This window comes from Cimex lectularius, unplaced genomic scaffold (assembly GCF_000648675.2).
Source record: "Cimex lectularius strain Harlan isolate CLEC.00 unplaced genomic scaffold, Clec_2.1 scaffold196, whole genome shotgun sequence".
NCBI lineage: Eukaryota > Metazoa > Arthropoda > Insecta > Hemiptera > Cimicidae > Cimex > Cimex lectularius.
In genome coordinates, this window is record NW_019392958.1 from 16877 (window position 1) to 30049 (window position 13173).

Genomic DNA, 13173 nt, shown 5'->3' on the forward strand with positions numbered 1-13173 from the left:
AATCCAATCCGATTACACGACATTTGAAAAATGGCAAAAAGGAGGGAAAATTCAAAAGGTGGGGTTGAGATGGGAAGTTAGTGTCCGAGTGGATCGAGGTCACGATAGCTCAAGTGGTAGAGCAGCGGCGTATCTAGCCGAAGATCGTGGGTTCGAATCCCGCTCGTGCCATTGACTTTTTTATCTCTACTAAAAACCTTAATTAATTGAAAGATATTAATTGGTCAAGCGGACCACGAAATTAGTGAATATAATCAAGAAATTGCAGTTTTTTTTTTCATTTTTAAGTATTTTTTCATACAGTGGATACATTGGTAAAAACAAAGAAAACCTGCTAACGCATTTAAAGATAAATGATATTTCAATATTATCGTTATCGAGTTTTGAGAAAACTGAGGTTTTCAAATGTTTGAAAAGATGAGACGTTTTCCCACTGTATTCCCCAGAGTTTACAAGATGCAACGATTCAGTTTTCTGAGTAAAATAACCTCATGCTTGATTTTTTGGAGGAGAGGTGATTAGGTATCTACCTACAGAAGTACACATTTTAGGGACTTAAAGACAAAAACATTTTATAAAAAATTACTGAAATTGAAAGTGCGAAGCGCGACGCGGGAAAGAATTATGTGTTAGCAGAATTATCAGGAGAGTTACCAACCACCAATTCAAAATCTAGATTAACTTTTTTTGACATATGCCGCTAGTAGGCGCTCTTAACAGTAACTAATCAATTCCCAGTTTGATGAAATATAAGTTTCGAACGGTAAATAACAATTCAATATTATTTGAACACTCGAATCTATTTGAGAAAATCTATTTGAGTATATTTTCCGACACTACAAAAAGTATTCGATACAGTCCTTATATCGAAGGACAATATTCGATACAAAAATTACTCGGTATCGAAAGAAAATACTCGATATTTGCTCATATCGATTGGTATCGTACGTCACTATCTCTAATTAGATTCATCTGTTTGAAAAATGATTCCTCGAAAATACCGAAAGTTCAATGTAAATCAGCCTTAGCATATTTAATATTCTAGTGCAATTGCTGACTATATTGCTACTGAACCTGATGAAACGCTCTGGCTAATAAATTTATAATATGTCGAATAAATAAGTTATCCTTGTTAATTTACCGTAACATTTCTTAATTTGTGACGATTGCCGATGTTCATTTGTCGACGGTCCCAAACAATTCCAAACCAGCCTAAACCACAAGCCGCTGTTTACAAAATCCTTTTGTTGTTAGTTACGGCTTCTGGACCGGTACGCAATAAACATTTTATCAATGTTGATTTAACACAAAGTTCGAAATACAACAGTATTTATTTCCCGGGGTGTTTGATATCACCCTTAAATAACGACTATAGAAAAATCAGAATTAAAAGATTTTCAAAAAATTTAGTTCCTTTGTCAAGCTTTCGAGAAATAATTAAATAACCTTCATGAGTAAGAAACTATTTGTACTGATTTGCACGGTTCGCAAATTTACACAACTACTTTCAATATTAAAAACTATGACTTCAATCATAAATCACTGAACCATGATGCTAACCACAAAAAATGAAAAAAAACCTTCATTCTAATCAACCTATCTACTTCTTACAACAAATACAGTACAACCTTGTAGATGAGTGAGTAAACAAAGAGAAATAAATGGATAGATAGATATATTAGTAACTAAAAATAGATAGAAAGAAAGAGAAGTGGAAGGAGAGAGAGTGAGAGGGTGATGGAGAGGGAGATGGTGAGTGGAGGGAGAGGGAGAGGGGGAGTGAGATAGACAGAGCGACATACAAACAGACAGACATACTAAGATAGATAGATAGAGAGAGAGAGAGAGTGAGAGGGAGAGAGAGGAAAAGATTGATCAAGGGGAGAGAAATAGTTAAAAGAGTGGGAAAGAAAGCAGAAACCTAACATACACGAAAACTTTAAAAAAAAGTTGGGAAATAGACTGCAAGAAAAAGAAGTATTAGACTGACGAAGAGAGAGTGATAATAAAGAAAGTGGGGGAGAGAGAGAGAGAGAGAGAGAGAGAGAGAGAGAGAGAGAGAGAGAGACAGAGAGAGAGAGAGAGACAGAGAGAGTGTTGGAGAGAGAAATTAAACGTTTTATATAACCACGCAAAGTTACTCTCGTGGACCTTTCTTCTACTTAACATTATACATACCATTTATGCAGATTTTCTTGGCTTTTACAATTTATTTTAGAAGTAGAGTACAAAAAAAAATGTACACATTATTTACTAATAATTAAGGTTTTAGTTGAGATGAAAAAATTTAATGGCACGAGCGGGATTCGCACCCACGATCTTCGGCTAGATACGCCGCTGATCTACCACTTTGAGCTATCGTGACCTCGATCCACTCGGACATCCACTTCCTATCTCAACCCCACCTTTTGAATTTTCCCTCCTTTTTGCCATTTTTCAAATGTCGTGTAATCGGATTGGATTCTCGACGACAAATGAAATTGCCAAAATGGCCACGGAGAGCTTTAGTGAAGTATAATTCATTTTGAATCATTAAATTCATTAATTTAGTGGTCCGCTTGCTTTATCAATTAAGGTTTTTAGTTGAGATGAAAAAACTCAATTAATTGTAATGTATTAATTGGTCAAGTGGACCACGAAATTAGTGAATTTTTTACTAAATATTTCACAATACAAATACAATATTTTTTGGTTAATTTAAGTTATAATTTAATAAGGTAATATGTATTTATCAACGTATGAAATCAGTGAATGCCAATATAAAAAAACAAAAGATAAACAATATAAACCTTAACAAGAATTTCTGATGGTTAACCATGACTTTAAATTAATAAACCAGACATTTTTTAATTTTCGTTATTATTATAGTTATTTAGAGAATGCAAAAACACATTTTATAAAAAATAATATGAATTAATTTATGATTCCATGATTTTATGATAGTTTTAATTTTTTTGCATCATATGCTTTAGATATTTTCTTTTGTACGTACGAAAACTGCTCTCAGAATAAATAGAACTCGGAAGATTGAAAGATTATTAAACTTGATCCTAGTAATTAAGAAAGAGTTGGAGTATATTTTAGTCCTATGAATTGGAATTTCGAATATATTATTTTGTCCTAAGTTTTAATTTTTCTCTTAAATTTAACAAATAGATAGTTCGGTTGCTTTGAGTGTATAATTTTAAACATTTTTGATATTATGGTCATTTTTTAATTTATCATATCTTAATATATTTATTCTTTACATTTATCACATATAGTACTTCGTACTTTAGTCTTAATTCAATAAATTAAACTTTATTTAAATTATTGATTGAGATAAAAAAGTCAGTGTCACAAGCGGGATTCGAACCCACGACCTTCGGCTAAATACGCCACTGCTCTACCACTTGAGATATCGTGACTTCGATCCACTCGGACACTAACTTCCCATCTCAACCGCACCTTTTGAATTTTCCCTTTTTTTGCCATTTTTCAAATGTCGCGTAATCGGATTGGATTCTCGACGACAAATGAAATGGCCACGGGGAGCTTTAGTGAAGTATACTTCATTTTAAATCATTAAATTCACTAATTTCGTGGTCCGCTTGATCGATTAATATCTTTCAATGAATTAAGGTTTTTAGTTGAGATAAAAAAGTCAGTGCCCCGCGCGGGATTCGAATTGAAAAATGGCAAAAAGGAGGGAAAATTAAAAAAAGGTGCGGTTGAGATGGGAAGTTAGTGTCCGAGTGGATCGAGGTCACCATAGCTCAAGTGGTAGAGCAGCGGCGTATCAAGCCGAAGATCGTGTGTTCGAATCCCGCTCGTGCCATTGACATTTTTATCTCAACTAAAAACCTTAATTAATTGTAATAGTTAGATTGTTTATGTCTATGTTTTTTCTGATTAAATTTATGAGTTCTTTGAGTCTGCGTACGATGAATATGCCTAAAAACTGATTGATATCAATTTAATAGTGATAATTAGTGGTTAAAAATTTATCCATTTGTTTATATATAATTTTATCAAAAATTTTAGCCAAAATCGAAATAATGCGAAACTTTGTCAGCTGGGTATTTTTTGGAGGGAGGGAGAGAGAGAGAGACAGAGAGAGAGAGAGAATTATTTTGCACGGTTACCTAATAGAAACATTTCCTTACAATATTGTAAATAAGTCTTCAACTTAAAATAATTGAACAACAATACAAAACAACCTAAAATAAAACAATTCTACACTGATCAACCAGCAACCTCTATTCTTACGACAAATGCTTACACCAGCTGGTAGAGATCTTTTGTAATATATATTCTTCCATCTCTCTTTAAACGATAAAGTATACCCAAATGTAAGTTATGTCCGACCATTTTCCTTGGACCAATTCACATCGACCCAACAAACTCTCATTTGTAAACGAACAAAGGGTGGGTCCAACTTCGGCCAACATTAATACTAACGAGTTTTTTCCCTGCCTTACACAGTGTATTTAACGTTAAAACATTACAATTTAGACTGTAAAAAAAGCAAAGAAACGTCTTCAATTAAAAACTCCCATTATTTACAATATTGGTTTTGTAAAATAATTCCATAACCGCGGTCGTTTCAGAAATCATTTTTTGTCCAAACTGCAAGCAATCAATTCATAAAGCAACTTGTTATGAACAGACCAAGCAAATTAGAACATGATTTTCATTGTTCAATAATGAAACAGCTCGCATTGCTTTAAACGATTAAAGGTAAATTACAACTCTACCGGCATTAGAAAATATAAAATAATGAACCTACGCCATCATAACCAACGTAAATTCCGTTAAAATGTAGGGAAAATTCACTGATCCATATGTAAACTGTCAATGCCATATCTTGAAACAATCCAACTATTAGTTTAAATTTGATTCACCTTAATCTAATTTGCAAAAAATAATTTGTAGACCATAGTATTAAGACAACTCTATACGAGAAAATTGAGTGCAAACGTTCTACTTTTTTTAAACTAAACACGTTTAAAAACTTTTTGGTTCAAGAATTAGATGTGGTAGCAATTTTTCTTCAATAAGTTTAAAGAAATTGGATTGTAAAAGTAGAGCAAAAAAGGATGAGATTTCCTGTACATGAAACGAATTTAAAAAGAATAAAAGAAAGAGAATACTACACGCTCTAGAAAGAGTTATTAGACGACGAAGACAGATTTTATATCTCAAACCAGTTCTAATAATGCTTCCTTGTTCATCAATACAATATAAAGACTTCAAAATAAAAAAACTTCAGTGCTGTGAGAAATTGTTTTCTACACAACACCGATATGACAGCACATGAATAGTACTACACTTTATGCGCTGAAGATGATCCGAATAAAGGTCGGAACGTAGGCAAAAAATGAAAAACTGTTTTTTCTAATCTACCTCATTCGTGACCACTCCTCACGAATCCATCAGATTACTAAACAACCGGCCACTAAACACCCACCCACACCCACACCCACACACACCCACACCCACACACACACCCACACCCACCCACACACACACACACACATATATACACACACACACACACACACACACACACACACACACCACAGACAGGTACCAGCTCGGGCAAAATAATTCATCCTAAGTGTCTCAATGCTACGGAACGGACAGACATGACAAGATACGCGCCAGCACAGTTCAAATACTGCAAGGTGCTGACGCGTTTCTACCGTGCTTTGTGGCTCAGGACCTTGTTCAGATGTGCCACCCGGGCTTTTTGGTGCTGCTCCCTTTTACGTATCGAATGAAATGATCCACAACGAGCACGCGACATTATCCTATTCAGCAGTTCCACAAAGCGCTCTCAAAACAAATTAAAAAAAAAAGTTTTACAGGGTGTTTAAAACGAATTTGATTTTTTTGACAACTAAAGTTTAATTGGCCTACTTACTAGAATCGTCTTTGTAACCATAATCTCATTTAACAGGAACATGCATACCTTGAATTACATGCACAACAAAATCCGAAATATTTAAGTAAGTTAATTTTTTCTTGGCTCCTAAAGCCCAATTGGGAAGAACGCTAAGACATGCTTTGTCTAATATTTTTCCAATTGTATCACCCGAAAATGTTTCACTAAAATCAGTGTTCCCATTCCCGTAACCCCCCCCCCATGCAATATGAAGTATGTAAAATTTCAACACAGGTCATAATAACCTGATGATCATTTATCTATGTAAGAAAAAGTATACATCTATTCGTTTCAACCTGCCCAATCTGATTTCGGTTATTTGGTTACTTGGTTTGCAATTAAGTCCTTTTTTTTAAAGTTTAGCGACCTCTGCTCTAAACAATAGTGTGACAAATGAGTGAGTGAGTAAGAAAAAAAGAGAAAGAAGTAGATAATTACATATATCAGTATAAAGGTAGATAGATATATAGATACATATTTAAATACATATAGATAAACGAGAGATAGAGAGATAGATAGATAGATAGATATATAGATAGAGATAGATATATATATATATATATATAGAGAGAGAGAGAGAGAGAGAGATNTAGTGATAGATAGATAGAGAGGTAGATAAATAGAGAGAGAGAAAGAGGGAGGGAGAGAGAGATAGGTAGATAAATAGAGAGAGAAAGAGAGAGAGTGAGAGGGAGTGAGAAAGAGAGAAGGAGAGACAGTGAGAGAGAGAGAGAGAGTGTGTCTATGTGTGTGAAAAGGAGACTGTACGTTATTTTGTCTTGGTGTGTATTTTATCGAAATAATAACATAATCAATTACAAAATTAGGTTTAATTGTTTCAATTTAACTCAAATTATTATCAAATATTAACAGAGGTCGAAAATATATCCCAGACTAAGCGACGAGAGGAAACTTGTGGAAGTATTTGAATTTTAATTTTTCTTGGAGTGTTTGAAATAAACTTTTTCAATCAATCATGATATAATTAATAATTTCTTCTTTTCCTTATTTAGTGTGCACATATAAACTTATATCAGGGTGTACGTGTGTCTTAATTAGTTTTTTTTAAACAATTACAAAAAACATAAATTTATATGGTTAGCGATCATCCTGGTTTGGAGAGTCAGACGCGTTTCAGTATTGCGCCATCTTCTGCGTGCCTGTAATTTTGATTTGTTTATTTTTAGGTTTTGATGAGATTTTCGAAATACGTGGTTAGCTCACATGAATCGTCAATCTACCAATACTCGCTCAAAAAGAATCATTTTCCTACATTACTGTAAACCAGGGTATTGTTATGACCTCGAGTTGCAGAAGCAATTTTGATTAGAATGATTGACTCACCCAACACATATATAGCTTTTTATTTTTTTTCAAAATGACCAGTTTTTAGTATGCCAAGAGAAGGAGATTTATCAAAAAAACATGGTTACACCAATAACCTCGAAAGGTTTTTTCCAAACATTCCACGTGTATGGAAGTTTACATGTTACTAAAAGATTATTTATCTTACGAACGTTTTACAGACAGATACAGACAGGGAAAGAAACATACGAATTAAATTATAGAAAAAACATGGATAAAACCAACAGACTTTAAAAGCAAGGCACATGCGCCACAAAATTCGAATACAAAGAGAAAAACATATTAGGAAAACAGAGAATAAAAAGAACAAATAAAATCAATGAGAATAACAGAAAATCAAATTATGTATCAACACTATAGACAAGCAACGCTAACAGTACGAAGAAAAATTATGAACAAATCAACATTCTTGAGACTCAAATTTAAAAAAAATAATAATAGATGTAAACTACCAAAGGTACCAACAAACAAATAGAAAAGGACACACCACACCCTCTCATAACCTTATTCTGACTTCACAAAAATTTCACAGACTGAAGATGGCGAAATGCCGAAACGCGTCTGTCAGACCAAATGCTAACAGGGAAACCTACTCCCAACGAGGATAGGCAGACCTGGATGATCGGCATGTATTACAGGTTCATTACTCCACGACCAAAAGATGAAACCTTACAAATTAAATTATTTAGTTTAACCTTCTCGTTAGCCCGTCAAATTACAAAAAAATCACAGAGATGGTTTAACAAATCTTTTTTCTTTACAAAAACGTTTAAAAAATTTATAAATTCGTATAGAAGAATTAAATAAAACGATGTTTCATTGTCCAGTGAAATAGAGGCTTGATAATGTATGAATTACAGAGTTGTCGATTAAATTTACCAATTAATCCGCAGGTCTGTTTAGAAGACCTGAACTTGAAACCCACATACGATGCAGTTCAACTGCATCCCCAGTTGACCTCCCGGTGTCAATTTAATTTAAACCAACATTTTGTTAGTGTGTGTATTTGTGAAAGAGCTAATAAAAGGCCGAAGGAAATTTAAACAACCATAAATGACGGCAAATTCGTCAACAAGTCATTAGCGAAGTTGTTACCAATAAACGAACGTAATTACCGTCGACATCAGAGATATTAACGAACTTTAAATGGTATTCTGTACGTGGTTATGCTGATGGAAATTTTCCAAAAGAAATATTTTTCCAATTGGAAGCAATTAGCTTTGAAATACAAAACGGGCGAGGCTGCTAGCCGAGGTCATAAGGTGAGCCCTTATTCCGTGACCTGATAAGTCCGAAAAACCATTATTTACGAAAATAGTACATTTATGAATACTTTTAAACCCAGATGCTCTTTTTTTTTAAACAACGATAAATATCGACACTTTCATTTTTTCCAAATAAGACAGCTTAGGGAATCATGCAGGGTATGTTGGATCCACATTGAAACTGTAAATTTTAGAAAATACATACAATTTTTTTTTAAATTATGTAATAAAATAATTATTTACAATGCAGGAAATGTAAAATGCAACCCTTTTCAAATTATAATAAAATCGAACATACATTAGCGTAATTCAAAAGACGTGGATTAACACAATTTCAAGTTTTTTTCCTCAACAAAATTTTCAATTTTTTTATTTATTTTCCTTTTAAAAAATTGTTGTTTTTGTAATTTTATCCCAAAATTTCAGGGTTCTTTTTACCTTTGTAATACGTATCCTGAGTGAATTGTTGTCAGAATAAATTTTTATCGGTAAATTGAGACTGCTCATGTAAGAGCTGGTGAGCTACTGGCACAGTTGAGCTTGGATCCTACGCTGAAACACTCCCCACTCTGGCCGAAGGAAACTCCCACTGCCGCTCGCAACATTGAAATAAGCGTAAACGCGAAATTTTGGAAAGATAATTTAAAAAAAATAGAGTAATTGACAGATGAGAGCATTTTGTNAGCGGATACTCGTATTTTTTTCTTTATATCGACTTGAAATAAGCATATACGAGAAATTTCGGAAAGATAATTAAAAAAACTTAGAGTAATAGACAGATGGGAGCACTTTGTGTATTTTGTGTACATCAGGCGAAGTGGCAATGTTTTGAGATCTTCCCACTTTGCTACGACCTCGGAATATCCTCCCAACGGCAGATGATGAGGTTTGGGTCTGGTTGATTTCAGCATCATTAGGCTCTTCTGAGGGTGTTTCTTCCATTGCCTCTATTTGTTCGGTTAGTGCCGATGTTTCTTGCACTGGAACATTGGTTAGTGTGTCTCTGTCGTTTGAAAGTGAAACTTGATTTTCATATTTGTATTTTTTGGTGTTGTTTTAAGCAGCCTGTCCGCTTTTGGATATATCTTTGAAAATAATCTCTAATGTTCGTCCATCTATTTTTTCATTGATTACCTGAAAAAACGAACGAATTCTTTCAACAGAACACTGACGGGTACTGAACGACAACCTCAGCAGAATCGTTGGCGACGACACTGAGTGGGAATCTGCCGGGAATCGCACGGGCCTCGTGTTTGTATAAACACTTCCATTAAAAAGCAAGAAAGCAAAGTTTCCAATGACTTGTTTCGGGCTCGGCTCGTTCTCTTCATGTTCCCTTTACGTGCCTGTATAAATCAACCCTAAATCGGTGTTTATGGATATTCTAGACTCTAGATTGGCCGATCTGAAAACCGATATGAGGGCTATGGGCGCAAATCTCCAGCGCAATGTAAGAAACATATTCCAACAATGCTAAAACCCTGAAGGGTACGAGGTGGATTGTCTCTCGGGAACTTACTGAAAAACATCGCCAAACCAGGGACAAACTTCTCACTGTAAAGTACAAAATAAAGCAATGTAATAAATGTGTGGTGATTAGTGGCCGTTAATCGATATTTATTTAGAAATCGTGAGATGCGGTCTGGTGTGATGTAGGTTTCAGAAAAACATTTTCTTTATCGTGTCAACGTTTCGATCTTTACTGAGATCATCTTCAGGGCTCAAAGTGTTTGTCTGCTGTGTAATTGTGTCATTCTTGCGTGTCGTGACGAGAGTGACTTGAAGATGATACTTTACTACACTTTGAGCCCTGATGATGATCTCAATAAAGATCGAAACGTTGGCACGATAAGGAAAATGTTTTTCTGAAACCTACATCACACCAGACCGCATCTCACGATTTCTAAATAAACAATGTAATAAAGTTGCCAGGGTCCTCAGTATTGAGAAACTCAGTATTTGTCGAAAATCATAAATTCGATTGGGAAGAAAATCGTTTGAGCTGTAATGGAGAAAATGGTTTAGCAAGCTCTATGAATCACTCAAAACGTATCTCGGAGAATTTGTCACGACTGTCAACAAGGATGGAAACCAGAACGACGCGGAATCTACGGTAATGCTGCAGTAAAAGAGGAAGATGTCAATGCTCATCATAAAGAGATGACGACTAACGCATCTAAGAAAATTAAAACATAAATTATTATAGTTAATTTAAATTCACTAATTTCGTGGTCCGCTTGACCAATCAATACATTACAATTAATTAAGGTTTTTAGTTGAGATAAAAAAGTCAGTGGCAAGAGCGGGATTCGAACCCACGATCTTCGGCTTGATACGCCGCTGCTCTACCACTTGAGCTATCGGGACCTCGATCCACTCGGTCACCAACTTCCCATGTCAACCGCATCTTTTGAATTTTCCCTCCTTTTTGCCATTTTTCACGAAATTAGTGAATTTAATTATTAAAAATGAAGTATACTTCACTAAAGCTCTCCGTGGCCATTTCATTTGTCGTCGAGAATCCAATCCGATTACACATTTGAAAAATGGCAAAAAGGAGGGAAAGGTGGGGTTGCGATGGGAAGTTAGCGTCCGAGTGGATCGAGGTCACGATAGCTCAAGAGGTAGAGCAGCGGCGTATCAAGCCGAAGATCGTGGGCTCGAATCCCGCTCATGCCATTGACTTTTTTATCTAAACTAAAAACCTTAATTAATTAAAATTGTTAATTTATTTATTTTGATTCAATAACTTATTGTATATGTTGAAACTTGCACGAGATTACTTGTTCGTTAAAATGAAGTACAACTACAAATTGTATATAGTATATATCTTTATAATATCTATCATTTTCTTCTGATTTTATTTACGATATTTGTACAATTATTTGATATAAAAATAAGGCGAATTTGAAAGAAAGAAAAGCACAACTCATTGATTCCGCGCAGGTTTAAAAATATAAACATCTACTTACAATATACAAAATTGAGGCTTAAGACCTAACGAATTTATAAGTTTAGCTTAGTAGATCTGAACGAGAACAAACCAATAAAAAAAAAGTTTTCTTTATTCACAATACAGTACACAGTGCAATTATATTTTTTAACGATTTTATTTTAGATACATCATGTTTACTAAATGATAGGAAAAGCCTATACACCTATCACAAAAAATTTTCTGATATTTTTTCGTTTCAATTTTTAGAAGTTTTCACAAGAATCCACCAGATTAACTGATAAATTTAATTGTACTGTAATTAATACATTAAAAAGAGTTTTTTTACTGGTTAATGAGAGATTATTTTGTTAGCTTCACTTTCCAAAATCAGTGTTGCCCCCAGTGTTGCTCGAAACAGGGAACGAGGGGAAAAACAGTGATCACAACGTCAATTACGGTCAAAAAACAGTCAGCTGGAACATTTGTAAATCCCACCTTGAAAAAATTTCAACCGGGTGATAATCTGGAATGAAGAAGCTGACCTCGCAGCAAAGAAAGCTATAACAGAAGTACGTAAAATAATTGAAGTACTTTATGAAGATTTTAATGCATTAAACAAAGTTATGTGGTCACAATATAAAATTGAGTGGCAGAGAGTGAGGAATAACAAACTTCAGGAAATTAAGGGTTCTGTCAAAGAGTGGTGCACATCCTTACGAAAACCCAGAAAAGAAGAAAAAACTTTGGCTAGACTGAGGATAGGCATGGTGACTTAATGTGCCAAGAGCCTGCTCCAATGTGTCCAGACTGCGAAGAAATAATCCATGCAAAAAATACACAGACATAAGGAATAGATTTAAACTCGCAAATAATTTAAAAACTACTAGGTGACAACTTTAGTAACATCGAGAAACTATTTGGCTTCCTATATGAATCCTGCCTAATAAACAAAATATAACTTTTCACGTTCAAATGTTATATAGAAATTGCTTAATCTTTTCATGTAAGGGTTTTGGTAGAAATGAAAAAGCTAGTGTCACGAGCGGGATTCGAACAGGTCCCCGTGGCCAAGTCATATATCGCCGAGAATTGATCCTGAAAAATGGCAAAAGGAGAGAAAATTCGAAGGTTGTAGGTCGTGGTGGGGAGTTGATGTCCGAGTGGATAGAAGTCACGAAGCTCAAGTGGTTAGAGCAGCGGCGTATTAAGCCGAAGGTCGTGAGTTCGAATCCCGCTCGTGACACTACCTTTTTCATTTTAACCAAAACCTTACATAAAAAGATTAAGTAATTGAAAGCAGTAATTTGGTCAATAGAAACTAAATATAATGGGTTATATAGAAAGCCGGAGGTCTCCAGGGAGATGGTTCCCATGTTTTGCGGATAACAACATATTTTTAAGGCAGTCATTGAAGGTTTTTTGCCTTTAAAAAAAATTCAAATTAGTGTTATTTTTTCTGCAAGAGAATTTAAAAGAATTGTTTTTAAACTGTACCTGCGATTTTTTTATTCGGAAGGTTAACAATAATTTTAAATGTGTGGTGATTAGTGACCGTTAATCGATATTTATTTAGAAATCGTGAGATGCGGTCTGGTGTGATGTAGGTTTCAGAAAAACATTTTCTTTNCACACCAGACCGCATCTCACGATATCTGAATAATTATCGATTAACGGTCACTAAT